The 14,879-nt window shown below is 43.1% G+C and overlaps 1 protein-coding gene across 2 annotated transcripts in view; it reads left to right on the top strand.

Moving 5' to 3' along the window:
- Kcnab1 (potassium voltage-gated channel subfamily A member regulatory beta subunit 1) overlaps positions 1 to 14,879 on the top strand; it is a 384,414-nt gene that overhangs the window by 92,958 nt on the left and 276,577 nt on the right. The window lies entirely within an intron of this gene.

The following is a 14,879-nucleotide window of genomic DNA, read 5'->3' as shown; positions in this document are numbered from 1 at the left end:
GTGGTCTCATCAGACACTTCTGTGGGAGAATCTGCTGCGAGTGCCGTGGTTCTGTCTTCCTGAACAGCCACATTCAGAGGAAGCTTCACCACCTCTGTATCTGGAGGATGAAGACCTGGTGCAGAGAGCTGGACAATCGAAGCATTTATCTTACCGTCCTCATGTCCTCTCCACTGACTGACGGGGACGCTGCCCTTCACAGCACCAACACCCCAGAGCCGAACTTTTCTAAAGACTAAAGCTCTGTTTTCCCAGGTGTTGAGTATGGAGTCTTCATATTGAGAAGGGCTCCTTGGCCTCACGGTGCAGGAGAGGGAGCTCTTCAACAGTTTGGGCTGTATCCTTGTTTTACAGCCCTGTTTATCCTCTTCCTTGATACCTCTCACCAGCATTTATTAGTGTTTTAGGATGCATAGCATAAATCAGAGTGTTTCTTGGCTCTCCTATGGTCAGCTCAGAACCAGCCAGTTGTCACATTTTTACTGCTTCCCAGCCTCCAGGATTTAATGATTGTTCTTTCCTTTACTCTTTTCTCTGTCCTTGAGGGTTTCTGTCTTAATTTACAACTTCTTTCCTTGAGACTTAGTGAGACTTTAGGAGGGAATAGAATTCAGTGTGTGTGTCCAATCTGATAGCTCTCTCTGTACGCCTCCTTCAAGGTAGGGGTACCTCGAGTTTTTTATTTTTGAGATCGACTTTTAAAATTTTATGCTTATGGGTATTTTTGCCTTCATGCAATGCCTGCAGAGGTCAAAAGAGGCCATCAGACCTCCCTTAAAAGTGCAGTTAAGGATGATTTTGAGTTTCCCCATGGGTGCAGAGAATCGGCCCCAGGTTATGTAAAAGAGTAGTCTTAGTTACCAAGCCATCTCCCTATCCTGGTAGGTGCCTTGTGTTTAAATAGGACTGTTTATCAGTTTTGTGGAGAATGACTGGAGGAGAGTGAGGATTTGAGAACAGGATGGGGTCAGGTACAGGACACGGGCTGCAAGGAACTTCTGAAAGCAGAAGTGTAGGATTGTGATGGTTTGCATGAGAACACCCTACTCAAGTGTTGCAATTCTTCCTGGAGTTAACGGATGCACGACGGTGTTCTTTATAAGACATGCAAAGCTAGCAGAGAAAAGATCATATTTGAAAATTTTCAACCATTTCAATTGTTTTACCATTCTACTGATACCCAGGGAACCTTTGTAGACCTGCAGAGACTATTGCAGAATTGGACAACAACTTTGGTTTCATTGCCCGGCTCTCTTTATTTTGCTAGCTTACAGGAACTAAAGTGGGAGAAGAGTAAAAGGCTCCAATGTGGTGCTGGGACGCTGCCAAAAGTTGCTCTGAGCAATTTTCTTGTTTACTGTCGTTCCCTGGTTAATGCGGCATGTTACAATAAGCAAAAGGTTCCACAGTGACAGCTGATCCAAGAAGCCACAGAAAGTAAGAACATTCTCCCCGGCTGTAAGAAGTACCCTTACAAAACTTTGAATTCCTAAATGTGTTTCTAACTCTTGTAGACTTTTTTATATCATTCGATTTCTCTTTGCTTTATATTGCTTAAGAGAAGAATTTGTTGGTTTAACACAACAAATAGCCTCCGATATGAAACAAAATTAACTGAAGTTGGTTTATTCCTTTGGCATTCAAGGTAGGCAGCTTGGTAATAATTCTGTGTTCTATTAGCTCAGTTATTTTATGGATATAGTTACATACAGCAATGTACTAACAAATGAAAAACTGCAACATATAATTTGTCACACACACCAAAAAAAAACTGTTTTCCTCATCTATTGTTCTTACTATTTTGTCAACCTTAGTGAACTCTTAGGATTCAAAGTTCAGTTCAGCAAATCACTTGATGCACTATACAGATTTTATAGAGATGTTTCGGGGTTCTATAGATGCATGTGCTTACAAATAAATTACATATTTAAGATTATGTTCTGAAGACATTGAGAATAAATCACTGAAGTCTGGGGTGCTATGGCCATGGTAACAATTTACAGACTGTAGTTTGTTCTTGGGGTGGAATATAACTATGTGAATGAAGAGGCCTTTTGCTAAAAGAGGAAGGGGATGAAGGAAGGGCCACACATTCAAACAAGAGGTCACTAGAAAACAGTGGAAAAAGAGTCGGGAGGAGGAGTGATATTTCAGGTTAGGCTTGTAAAGTCAGAAATAGCCACTAGCCACACAAGTGTAGATGCCAAGACTACCCCAGCTCAAGATTTCCAGTTTCTCAGCAGGCCTGCTGCATCAACCTCCAGGACCCGTGAGTTTTCATCCCAAAGCCAACAGAGAACTGGAAATATTAACAGTCTGCCCTTGACACACCTTGAAACAACAGAATTCATTTGCCAGTTTTTCCCTTTGGGGGAGAAAAGTGAGTATCTTTTCCCATTCTGTGGACTGCCTTTTTGTCTTGTTGACTGTGTCCTTACAGAAGCTTTTCAGTTTCAGGAGGTCCCATTTATTAATTGTCGATCTCAGTGTTTGTGCCACTGGTGTTATGTTCAGGAAGTGGTCTCCTGTACCAACTCATTGAAGAGTATCTCCCACTTTCTCTTCTAAGAGTTTCAGTGTGGTTGGATTTATGTTGAGATCTTTGATCCATTTGGACTTAAGTTTTGTACAAGGGAATAAACATGGATCTATCTGCAGTCTTCTGCATATCGGTACCCAGTTATGCCAGCACGATTTTTTGAAGATGCTTTCTTTTTTCCATTGTATAGTTTTAGCTTCTTTGTCAAAAATCAACTGTTTATAGGTGTGTGGGTTAAAATCAGGGTTTCAATTTGATTCCATTGGTCTACCTGCCTATTTTTGTGCTAATACCAAGTTTCAGGACTATAACTCTATAATAGAGCTTGAAGTCAGGTATGGTGGTGCCTCCTGAAGTTCCTTTATCGTATAGGGTTATTTTGGCTATCTTGGACCTTTTGTTTTTCCATATAAAGTTGATTATTGTTCTTTCCAGGTCCTTGAAGAATTGTGCCAGAACTTTGATAGGGATTGCACTGAATCTGTAGACTGCTTTTGGCAAGATTGCCATTTTTATTATATTGATCCTACCAATCCAAGAGCATGGGAGATCTTTCCATTTTCTGGTATCCTCTTTGATTTCTTTCTTTAAAGGCTTAAAGTTCTTGATATACAGGTCTTTCACTTCCTTGGTTAACATTATCCCCAGATATTTGATGCTGTTTATGGCTATTGTAAAGGGTAATGTTTCTCTGATTTCTTTCTCAGCCACTTTATCATCTGTATATAATAGGGCCACTGATTTTTTTGAGTTTACCTTGTATCCTGCCACATTGCTGAAGGTGTTTATCAGCTCTAGGAGTAACCTTGTGGAGTTTTTTGGGTCACTTATGTAAACTATCGTATCATCTGAAAATAGTGAAACCTTGACTTCTTCTTTTCCTACTTGTATCCCCTTGATCTCATTTTGTTGTCTTATTGCTTTAGCTAGAACTTCAAGTACAATATTGAAGAGATATGGAGAGAGTGGACAGCCTTGTCTTGTTCCTGATTTTAGAGAAATTGCATTGAGTTTCTCTCCATTTAGTTTGATGTTAGCTGTTGCTTTACTGTATATTGCTTTTATTATATTCAGGTATGTTCCTGTTATCCCTGATCTCTCTAGGACCTTTATCATGAAGGAGTGCTGGATTTTGTCAAAGGCTTTTTCAGCATCTAGTGAGATGATCATGTGGTTTTTCTTTTGCAGTTTGTTTATATGGTGGATTACATTGATAGATTTTCTAATGTTGAACCATTCCTGCATTCCTGGGATGAAGCCTACATGATCATGGTGGATGATTTTTCTGATGTGTTCTAGAATCTGGTTTGCTAGTATTTTATTGAGTATTTTTGCATCGATGTTCATGAGGGAAATTGGTCTTTGTGTGGCTTGGGTATCAAGGTAATTGTAGCCTCGTAAAAAGAGTTTGGCGCCTGGTGGCGGTGGCACATGCCTTTAATCCCAGCACTCGGCAGGCAGATCTCTGTGAGTTTGAGGCCAGGCTGGACCGACAGCCTCCAAAACAATACAGAGAAACCCTGTCTCGTAAAAAAAAAAAAAAAAAAAAAAAAAAAAAGTTTGGCAGTGAGCCTCCTGCTTCTATTGTGTGGAATATTTTGAGGAGTATTGGAATTAGCTCTTCTTTGAATTTCTGGTAGAATTCTGCACTGAAGCCATCTGGGCCTGGGCTTTTTTTGATTGGGAGACTTTTGATGACTGCTTCTATTTTATTAGGGGTTATAGGTCTGTTTAGATTGTTTATCTGCTTTTGATTTAGTTTTGGCAAGTGATATCTATCCAGGAAAGTGTCCATTTCCTTTAAATTTTTGAATTTTGTGGAGTACAGATTTTCAAAGAATGCCCTGATGATTCTCTGGATTTCCTCAGAGTTTGTTGTTATGTCCTCCTTTTCATTTCTGATTTTGTTAATTAGCATGCTCTCTCTCTGTCTTTTGGTTAGTTTGGACAGAGGTTTGTCTATTTTGTTGATTTTCTCAAAGAACCAACTCTTTGTTTCATTGATCCTTTTCAATGTTTTCCTGGTTTCTAGTTGGTCGATTTCTGCCCTCAATTTGATTATTTCCTGGCATCTGCTTCTCCTGGGTGAGTTTGCTTCTTTTTGTTCTAGAACATTCAGCTGTGCTATTAATTCTCTAGTATGACTGTTCTCCAGTTTCTTCATGTGGGCACTTAGTGCTATGAACTTTCCTCTCAAAACTGCTTTCAAAGTGTTCCATAAGTTTGCGTATGTTGTCTCTTCATTCTCATTGAATTCCAGGTTGTCTTTAATTTCTTTTTTTATTCCTTCCTTTACCCAGGTATGGTGCAATTGTGCATTGTTCAATTTCCATGAGTTTGTAGGGTTTCTGTGATTTGTGGTATTGTTGAATTCTAATTTTAATGCATGGTGGTCTGATAAGATACAGGGGATTATTCCAATTTTTTTGTATCTGTGGGGATTTGCTATGTTTCCTATTATGTAGTCAATTTTAGAGAAGGTTCCATGTGGCGCTGAGAAGAAGGTATATCCTTTTGTGTTTGGGTGGAATGTTCTATAGATGTCTGTTAAACCCAGTTGGATCATAACTTCTATTAGTTCTTTTTTTTTCTTTGTTAAGTTTCTGTCTGGAGGTCCTGTCTAGCTGTGAGAGTGGAGTGTTGAAGTCTCCTACTATTAGTGTGTGAGATTTTATGTGCGATTTGAGCTTTAGTAATGTTTCTTTCACGAATGTAGGTGCCTTTGTATTTGTTTAAAATTGAGACTTCATCTTGATGGACTTTTCCTTTGATGAATATGTAGTGTCCTTCTACATCTCTTTTGATTGATTTTAATTTGAAGTCTAGTTTGTTAGATATTAGGATTGCTACATCCGCTTGTTTCTTGGGTCCGTTTGATTGGAAAATCTTTTCACAACCCTTTACTCTGAGATAACGTCTGTCTTTGATGTTGAGATGTGTTTCTTGTATGCAGCAGAAGGATGGGTTCTGTCTTCATATCCATTCTGTTAGTCTGTGCCATTTTATAGCCAAGTTGAGGCCATTGACATTGAGGGATATTAATGACCATTGATTGATGATTCTTGTTTGTGCTTGATTTATTGGTAGTGAAGTTATTTTGTGTAGTTTCTCCCTTTTTCTTTTGGTGTTTGGTAAAGTGGGATTATATATTGCCTGTGTCTTTGTGAATGTAGTTATCTTCCTTGGATCTAGGTTTTCCTTCTAGCACTTTCTGTAGAGCTGGATTTATGGATACGCATTGTTTAAATCTGGTTTTGTCATGGAATATTTTGTTTTCTCCATCTATGGTAATTGAAAGCTTTGCTGAATATAGTAGTCTGGGCTGGCATCCTTGTTCCCTTAGCGTTTGTATGACATCTATCCAGGATCTTCTGGCTTTCATTGTTTCCATTGAGAAGTCAGGTATAATTCGGATAGGTCTGCCTTTATATGTTACTTGGCCTTCTTCTTTAGCTGCTCTTAATATTTTCTCTTTATTCTGTAGGTTTGATGTTTTGATTATTATATGGCAAGGAAACTTCTTTTTCTGGTCCAGCCTATTTGGTGTTCTGTAAGATTCTTGTATTTTCATAGGCATATCCTTCTTTAGGTTAGGGAAGTTTTCTTCTATGATTTTGTTGAATATGTTTTCTGTACCTTTGAGCTGTATTTCTTCACCTTCTTCTATACCTATTACTCTCAGGTTTGGCTTCTTCACATTGTCCCATATTCCCTGGATATTTTGTGTTAGGGATTTGTTGGTTTTGAGATTTTCTTGGGTTGATGACTGTATATCCTCTAATGAGTCTTCAACACCTGAGATTCTCTTTTCTATCTCTTGTATTCTATTGGTGATACTTGCATCTGTAGTTCCTGATCGTTTACCCAGCTTTTCTATTTCCAGCATCCCCTCGTTCTGTGCTTTCTTTATCGTTTCTATTTCAGCTTTCAATCCTTCACCTGTTTGAGTTGTTTCCTTCATTTGTTTGGTTGGTTGTTTTTTCTTGGTGCTCTTTAGATTCTTTGAGAGATTTGTTTATTTCATGGATTTTTTGTTTGTTTTTTTCTTCTATTTCTTTAAGTGATTTCATCGTTTCTTCTTTGAGGGTCTCTATCGTCTTCATAAAATAATTTTTAAGGCCTGTCTCCTCTGCTTCATCTATGTAGTGCTTTTCAGGTCTTGCTGGTGTTGGTTCCCTAGATTCTGGTGGAGTCATGTTGGTCTTTTGACTGCTGAGTGAGCTCTTATTCTGTCTCCTTCCCATCTCTTCTTCCAGTGGGTGCTGGTGGGGTCTTTCCATCTCCATTGGTCTCCTTCCTTCCTCAAGCTGAAGCTGGGGATGCTGACACTGAAGCTTAAGCTGATGCTGGGGTTGATGGAGGTTGGTGCCTTAAGCTTGGATCGCTGGAGTTTGGGGCCTGGAAGGGCTGAAGCTGGGATCGCTGGAGTTTGGGGTCTGGAAGGGCTGATGTCTTTCCTGTGTGTGCAGGTCTTCTGGATGCCAGGAGCAGCCCCCCAGAACCTCCAGGGGATGGGTGTTGGGCAAGGGATGGGGAGTGTCCCTCCGGAGACCCAAGCTCACCTGAAGCTGGGCTCACTGAAGTTTGGGGCCTGGAAGGGCTGATGTCTTTCCTGATGCTGGGCTCGCCCACCATTTTTTTTTTTTGATTCACCCATTTTTTTTTCCAGACATGGTTTCTCTGTATTGTTTGGAGGCTGTCCTGGAACTCACTCTGTAGACCAGGCTGGCCTTGAACTCAAGAGATCTGCCTGCCTGTGCCTCCCGAGTGCTGGGATTAAAGGCGTGTGCCACCAACGCCCAGCTATTCACCCATTTTCAATCCATCCTCCAACCAAGGATGTTCCCCCAGGCAAAAAGTCTTAAGATTTACACAATCCACCCTCCAACTGAGGGCAATCTCTCAGGTTCCCCTCTTTCCCGACCCTGGTGTTAGGCTAAGGCCTAGAGATTTAATGTAATCCATCCTCCAACTGAGGGCAACTTTTTAATTTTTCTTTCTTACTGGAGATTTAATCCAATCCACCCCCCCCCAACTGAGGGTGATCTCTCAGGTTCCCCTTTCTTTCCTGACCTTTGTCAGGAGAAGTCCTGGAGATTTAATCCAATCCACCCTCCAACTGAGGGCGATCTTTCAGGTTCCCCTTTCTTTCCTGGCCTTTATGGGGCGAAGGCCTGGAGATTTAATCTGGTACCCCTAGCTTGGTAACCCTTTTAACACATCCGCATAGCCTTACTTACTGGCCAGCCTTTTAGATCTCTCAGTTCCCCTTTACTTTCCTGACCTCAGTGGATTAGGCGAAAGACTGTAGATTTTTTTATTTTATTTCTTATTTTACCTTTTTTTTTCTTTTTCTTTCTTTCTTTCTTTTTTTTTTTTTGAGACTGGGTTTCTCTCTGTCCTTTTGGAGGCTGTCCTGGAACTTGCTCTATAGACCAGGATGGCCTCAATCCTACCTACCTCTGCCTCCCGAGTGTTGGGATTAAAGGCGTGTGCCACCAACACCCACCTCTCTGAAAATCATGGCGAACATCCTCCCAATCTGGGACATTTAAGCTTTCCCCAGTAATGAACCATGGACTCGCTTGTTCAATCCATTTTAGAAAGCCTTCCATGGTTGTAATCCCCTAATCTTCAAGTAACTTTTTTTACGTGATACTGTAATTTAAACTTCCAGGGACTATTTCCCATCGTTTCTTTTCCTATTTTCCCCCATCTGTCCCTGGCTGGCAAAAGGGATGACCCTGTCCTCTTACCTCGCTTTCACATCTCGGTGGAACCTCCAATTGCCCGCTGCGCAGCCCCTTGCTGGTTCTGCTCTGACACCAGAAACTGACTTGGGTGTGTCAGAAGAGGTGGTTAGTCTTTGGAAAAGGTGGAGTTCAGGGCATTTCCCATGGGCCAGCTCTTTTCAGGAACTTATTGCCCCAGACATTGTATTGTTTTTAGTAAACATTGTCTTAGAGCTGCCTACTCCCAGACTGATGGGGAAGTGGGTCTCTGCCCAAGATCTGTTGTCCCCACAGGTCTCTGTGTTTTCAATCCCCGACACCCTCGCCACATTCTCGGATACAGGCTGGGCAGCATGTATGGCAGCGGTGTCTGCACTGGCTCTGTGTGTGTGTGTGTGTGTGTGTGTGTGTGTGTGTGTGTGTGTGTGTGGGTTTGTTCCCGTCGCCTTCTTTGTACTGGTATAAGAACAGGCAGGGCAGCTGGAGTTTGATTCAGCCAGAGTTGGTAACTTTCTCAAAGAATAGATGGGTGTTCTCCATGTGCCCTTTGGGAGGTCCAGGGGGACCAGAGTTTGCAGCACATACCAGAGATGCAATCCCTGCCACCTTTGGTCCTTCCTTTTCCTTCACATCTCCGAGACTTTGCTTTGCTTTTCTGCAGCTTTCCATGCTCATAAAATTATGTGAACTTAGCTCAAAAGTCTTTTCTAGATTTGTCTTGACTTTACACACAAGTTTCATGTCATAAAATGTGAACATGTTCTCATTACTGAGCAGGGATGGGACGGGGGACTGATTGATTTTATACACGATTGATTTTGTACACAATTGAAAAACAGCAGAATCAGAAGGGAAGGAAGATTGGCCACTATATGGTTACTTTTTGTGTTTGGTCCCTGGGGGCAGGTTTTCTTTATCTGTGACCTCAAACTTGGAAGTCCCCCTGCTACTTCTGTCTACTGTGCCTTGGTATTAAGGGTGTGGGCCATCACACTCAGCCTCCAACTTTCTTTTCTTGTAAGGTAGGAAGAGTGAGAGGGAACTGCAGGATTCTTACTGATTGCTTAGTATAGTATAGAGCTGCTTTTTTTTTTTTACCCCTAAGAACAATGGCAGAAGGATCTCCTTGTCTTACCAATTGGAGCTAACTTTGGCAAAACCAGACTTGGATTTTGTCTTCCTCATCTTAAGTCCTCAAGACTCATAAACAGCTTGGTGGTGTGGGACATTAGCTTGACAGACTTCCATTGTAATTTTGGACTTTTTTTTGGAACCTAGTACACTATCTTCACCCCAAACAGCAGCTTCCCTTTTTATTTAACACCAGGAAAGCAATGAGTAAGAACAGTGCACTTACCTTGCCACGTGTCTGCCTGTAGGTTAACAGGGTTCCCTGGGCGGCTAAGTGTTTCATTCTGACACACCATCCTTGATTATAACGTTCAAATCATTCCGAGAAATAGCATTTGCCAAAAGGGAAGGGCAGCTGCTGAATTTGCAATTGCCAGCAGAGCCTGCCCCGTTTGTGTTTGTCATTCACCTATCATCCATCCGCCTGGCCTACACGGTCGAAAGCCTAAACACCCAGCAGCCTGGCTTTGTTCCCAATGTCCACACATAGCTCCTCCTCCCCCTTCATGTTTAGTGACCCGTCTCTTCTGTTCAAACCTCTTGTATGTCTCATGCTACTGCGGTACTAAACAGTGACAGGCAAGGTCCCCTAACCAGGCCATATGGTTCCTTTCCAGTTAGCAAGTGCTCTTCCCTTCCAAGTCTGTCCACACTCAACTTCACAGAGTGACCACCGCCTTTTACCCAGGGGCAATCCAAGCCCTGAGGTTGAAGGTGTATTGGCCCATTTTTGGTGAGCTTGTTTAGAGCCTGTAAGAACAAATGAACGCATGCCCGCTATGGAGGACATTAAAATCAACATAAGATCTTTCATTTCCCTAACTTGAAAGGCTGCAGGAGGTGCAGATGGCATACTATCGTTTCGGTGGTACCTACCACAGAGATGGAGTGTGCTGGTGTTCTGGAACTATGTCTGCCAAAAGGCAGAGCTCTGGGGGTCTCTGCAAGATAGGCCCTTAAGTTGCTTGTCAGAATATAAATTTCTGGCTACTTCCCCAGACTAGAATAAAGTCTTGGCAGGTAGGAATTGGGAAGAGGGACAAGACACCGTCCCTTAGCTACAAAGAAGTATACACATGTGTTAAGTTTCAGGGCTATTGTCTGACAATCTTCAGACCTAGTAGTTCTCAAGCTCACATTTGTGGGTGACTGAAGTGTAGGTTTGATGACTTCATCCCAGATACCCCGACGTGCTGAATCTGAGTAGGACCTGGGACCTGTACTTGGCATAATAACAACAGAAACAATAGCAACTCTTATTTTCATGATCAATTAGGGTGGGAATGGAAACTGTCCCTTATACCAGGTCCTTTTGGATGTTCTAGTAAAGTCTCCTAATGCTGGGGGAGGGAACACTGTCACTTGGTAAGAGATCAAGTGACAGCTCTATGGTACCTCTGGGGTGTGTCACAACAATGCAGTCTTGCTCCTCTTGGCTCCTCCAACATCACTGGAGGTCTGCAAAAAAACAAACAAACAAACAAAAAAAACCAAAAAACCACAGATTCTGAATCTCCAGCACAGACATATGCATTTGTAGTCTCTGGGAGCTGAGCCTAGGAACCTCTTTTTCAGAAGCAGCTCAGATGACTGTAGGGATCTGGCAGGTTCAGGAGCAGAATTCGATGACCAGGACAGTGCTACAGATCTGGGAAGCTGATGAAAAGAACACATGCCCTCCAAGTGCTGCTGGTGACATCACGCCTCAGCCATGCCCTTATCCAAAACTTATCCATGGGCCTGTTCTTCAGTCCCTCCCTTTCCTTCCTCAGCCCTCCAAACCAGTCCTGATTGCCCACCATGCCACTGGCTGTCCTCTGATGTGGACACTTCCAGTGATCTTTCGTTGTAGTAATCTGCACTCTGGCTCTGCAAATGCGCGCTAGAGATGAGTCCCTTAAAAGGAGGAGTTTGGGGCCCATGGCTACTTGACTCCACTATTTCCATATCTGTGGTGACGAGGGCATCATGGGAAGAGGATATGGTGGCGCAAGTCTCTTCATGTTGGTAGCCAGGAAGCAAGGGAGGGCAGGGCCAAGACATGTCCACCCTTCATAGGCATGTCCCCTACCTTCTCCAATTTCAAAAGACCCAACGTCTGAAATTTCCACCACTCCCAGTGTAAGTTTTGAACTAATGGTCTAAATATTGTCCTTTATCTCCACGTCTTTAACACAGCTGCCAAGGCAGAGGCCAAGACTTTCCGCACATGAGGTTTTGGAGTGCATTAACTATTTAGGCCTAATTATAGTTCTTGTTGCTGGCGTGATCCTCACTGAAACTATAAATGTTCATTTTTCCAGAATTACATGCCTATTCCAATATCGTACTCTTCACACTTCTGTGGTGAGACACACTTGGTTCCCCCATGGCTTTCAACACATTGAATTTCAACAGGCACAGCACAACCCTGAGAATTCCCTAACTACTGCAAAGCCCGAGAAGTAGGATCTGACCAAAGGCCGAGGTGAAATAGTTTATATCCTAGCAGGGCTGCTGTTCTTGAATGGCGCTAAGGGGCCAGGCTACCTGTAGGGGAGTCCTGTAGACTATGCTCCTTATGCTCTGTATAGCCAGAGAGAGCAGGTCGCATGGAAACAGTTTGCTTGTTATACTTTGTGATGAATCGCTCACTGTCTTTGAATTAGTATAAAATCAGTTTCTCTTTAACTCAGTTTTACATCCTAGCTACAGGTTCCCCTCCCTCCTCTCTTCTCCAATCCTCCCTTCGATCCCCACACCTCCTCTGTTCCCACCCCCAATCCACTCTTCCTCTGCTTCTGTTCAGGAAGGGGCAGGCCTCCCATGGATATCAACAAAATGTGGCATATCAAGCTACAGTAAGGCTGTGTACCTCTCCATGTATTAAGACAGGGCAAGGTGACCCAGTATGAAGAGTAGGGTCCTAAAAGCCAGTAAAAGAGTCAGAGACAGCCCCTGATCCCACTATTAGGAGTCCCACAAGAATACCAAGCTACACAACTATGAAATATATGCAAAGTGCCTAGGTTAGTCCCATGTAGGCTCCTTGGCTCAGTCTCTGTGGTCCCCTGTGAGCCCAGGCTAGTTGGGTTTTGTTGTGGTGTCCTGGACCCCTCTGGCTTCTACCATCCTCTCTCTCCCTCTTCTGCAGGGTTCTCCCAGCTCTGTCTAGTGTTTGGCTGTGGGTCTCTACATCTGTTTCCATCAGTGGCTGGAGGAAGCCTCTCCGATGACAGTTGGGCTAGGCACCCATCTATGAGTGTGGAAGAATTTTACTAGGCACCATTACATTGACATTTTTTTCTCCAGTTGTGTTTAGTTCTACCTAGGTCTCTGGGTCATCCAAACTGTGGGTCCTGGTGCTTCAGGTAGAGTCAGGGGTGGGCTTATTCTAATGACATTGGTATGGGGCTTGCCTGATTGGTTGGACACTCACTCATTCTCTAGGTCACCCTTACCCCAGCATATCCCATAGGCAAGACAGACTGTAGGTGGAAGGTTATGTGGCTGGTTTAGCGTCCCAATCCCATTACTTGAAGTCTTTCCTGGTCATAGGAGATGGAGGATTCGGGCTACATATTTGTTGTTGTTAGGAGTCTTGGCTGGGGTCCTCCTTGTAGATTCCTGGGAGATTCCCTTGTACCAGGTTTCTCACCCCCAAATGCCACCCCCCTCTCAGTGTCTCTTTCAGGACTCCCTCCCTCCACTCCCCGAACCTGATCAGAATGGGAAATAGAAGGGATTTTGTAAGTGGACTGGGAGCTGATGAGGATGAGAATAATTTATTTTCATAGGTCACAGCATAACTATCTCCACCGCCTCTGAAATTGTCTTAGATTTCAAAATGTGAATGTCTAAGTGAGATTGACTATATGCACAAAATTGAGGAAGCAGAACTTTTCTCTGTGAATTTATACTGTACTTAAAGACAAATGGAACTTTCCAGACTATTTACTTTTTCTAGCTGCAAAAGTAATAAATGGCTAAAGTAGAGCAACTAGAAATTGCCAAAATGTAAATAGAGACTAAAATTTGGCCTTATTTTTGCCAGCCAGAAAATAACTACTGACAACTAGGGGAACAGTCTTACAGACTTACTACACGCACACTTCTGCTTTATAACTTGTCAAAACAGTGATTTAGAAAGTTGGAAACACACTGCACGTAGCTCCACTGTCAATATTTCATTGCCCCGTGAAGCTGTAGCACATGTGCAGCCATAACCTAGCCTAGAGCTCTTAACCCTCCTGGTTCATATGAGCTTTTCTTCTCGTCACACATGCTGCAGACCAGATGTGACATCCTCAGCCCATCCCTGACCACTCACAGTCCCTGTTCATTACCTCCCTCTCCAGTCTCTTTACTTTGGAGGTGATTTTTTTTTTTTTTGCTTAGCTTGTTCACATGTTTCCTGGTTATTGCTTTTTTTTTCTCTGCCACAACACATGTGTCTGAAAGGCCAGGGTCTTCCCAACTGTGTCCCCCATTTCTTAGAACAACTGGCCCAGAGGAGGTGAGTCACGGCATAAGGAAACGACTGACTACTGAGTGAATGCATGAGCATCTTGGAGAACGGAAGTCACAGAGTGATGAGGAGGTGAGCTGAGGCGTGGGATGGGGCTAACAGGCAAAACCAAGGGAGTCATAGACGCGATCACTTCCCACGGTTCCAAAAGGACCTTCAACGTGTTCTTTGACCCCTCACAGGACAAATGGCAAAACCCGGTGAAGAATAGCTTCTTGGGTCTCAGCCCTGACTGAGGATTTGGTGAAATTTAAGATTTGGACCTTTAAGAGTCATGATACGGTCCTGCTACGGTTTGCCCGCTCAACATTTGTGGTTACTCGACAGTTTGCAGCAGTTGACTGGGGGGGGGCAGGAATAATGTTCCCAAGTGCTACGGCTTCCTGTATCATCCATTCAGTTCAGGGTACACCCTCATCTGTGATCTAAACTTGTGACAAACGAGCAATATGCTGGGCTGTGAAATTATGCACGGATGCTCAAGCCATAAGCCTGCCACCAGGCAAGCAAGGCTGTGCCTGTGAAAAAATGTCTACAGTAGGACTGTGGTTTTCACATCACGTATGAGAGGGAATTGAGGCAGGCAAATTATTTGATTAGAAAAATTTGCCGGGTGGTGGTGGCACATGCCTTTAAACCCAGTGCTATGGAGGCAGAGGCAAACAGACCTCTGAGTTTGAGGCCAGCCTGGTTTACAGAGTGAGTTCCAAGACAGCCAAGGTTACAGAGAAACCCTGTCAATGAGGAGGAGGAGGAGGGTGGAGGGAGGAAAGAAGAAGGGGAGTAGGGGGAAGACGGAAAGAAAAAGGACATAAAGTTCTTTAAGTCTTAGCACCATTAGGAGAAAAAATACAGAATATTACTCATTCAGACATGATAATTGAGAAATAAGCACTTTATTCATAAATGTATCTTGTGGAGACTGTTGTATACCTGGATAATTTTATCTGATATTTTTTTCTGATAAAGA

The sequence above is a fragment of the Mesocricetus auratus genome, unplaced genomic scaffold (assembly GCF_017639785.1).
Source record: "Mesocricetus auratus isolate SY011 unplaced genomic scaffold, BCM_Maur_2.0 Super-Scaffold_100011, whole genome shotgun sequence".
NCBI classification, from domain to species: Eukaryota; Metazoa; Chordata; class Mammalia; order Rodentia; family Cricetidae; genus Mesocricetus; species Mesocricetus auratus.
The sequence above is the reverse complement of the archived record's forward strand: the minus strand, read 5'-3'. Positions and strand labels throughout refer to the sequence as shown.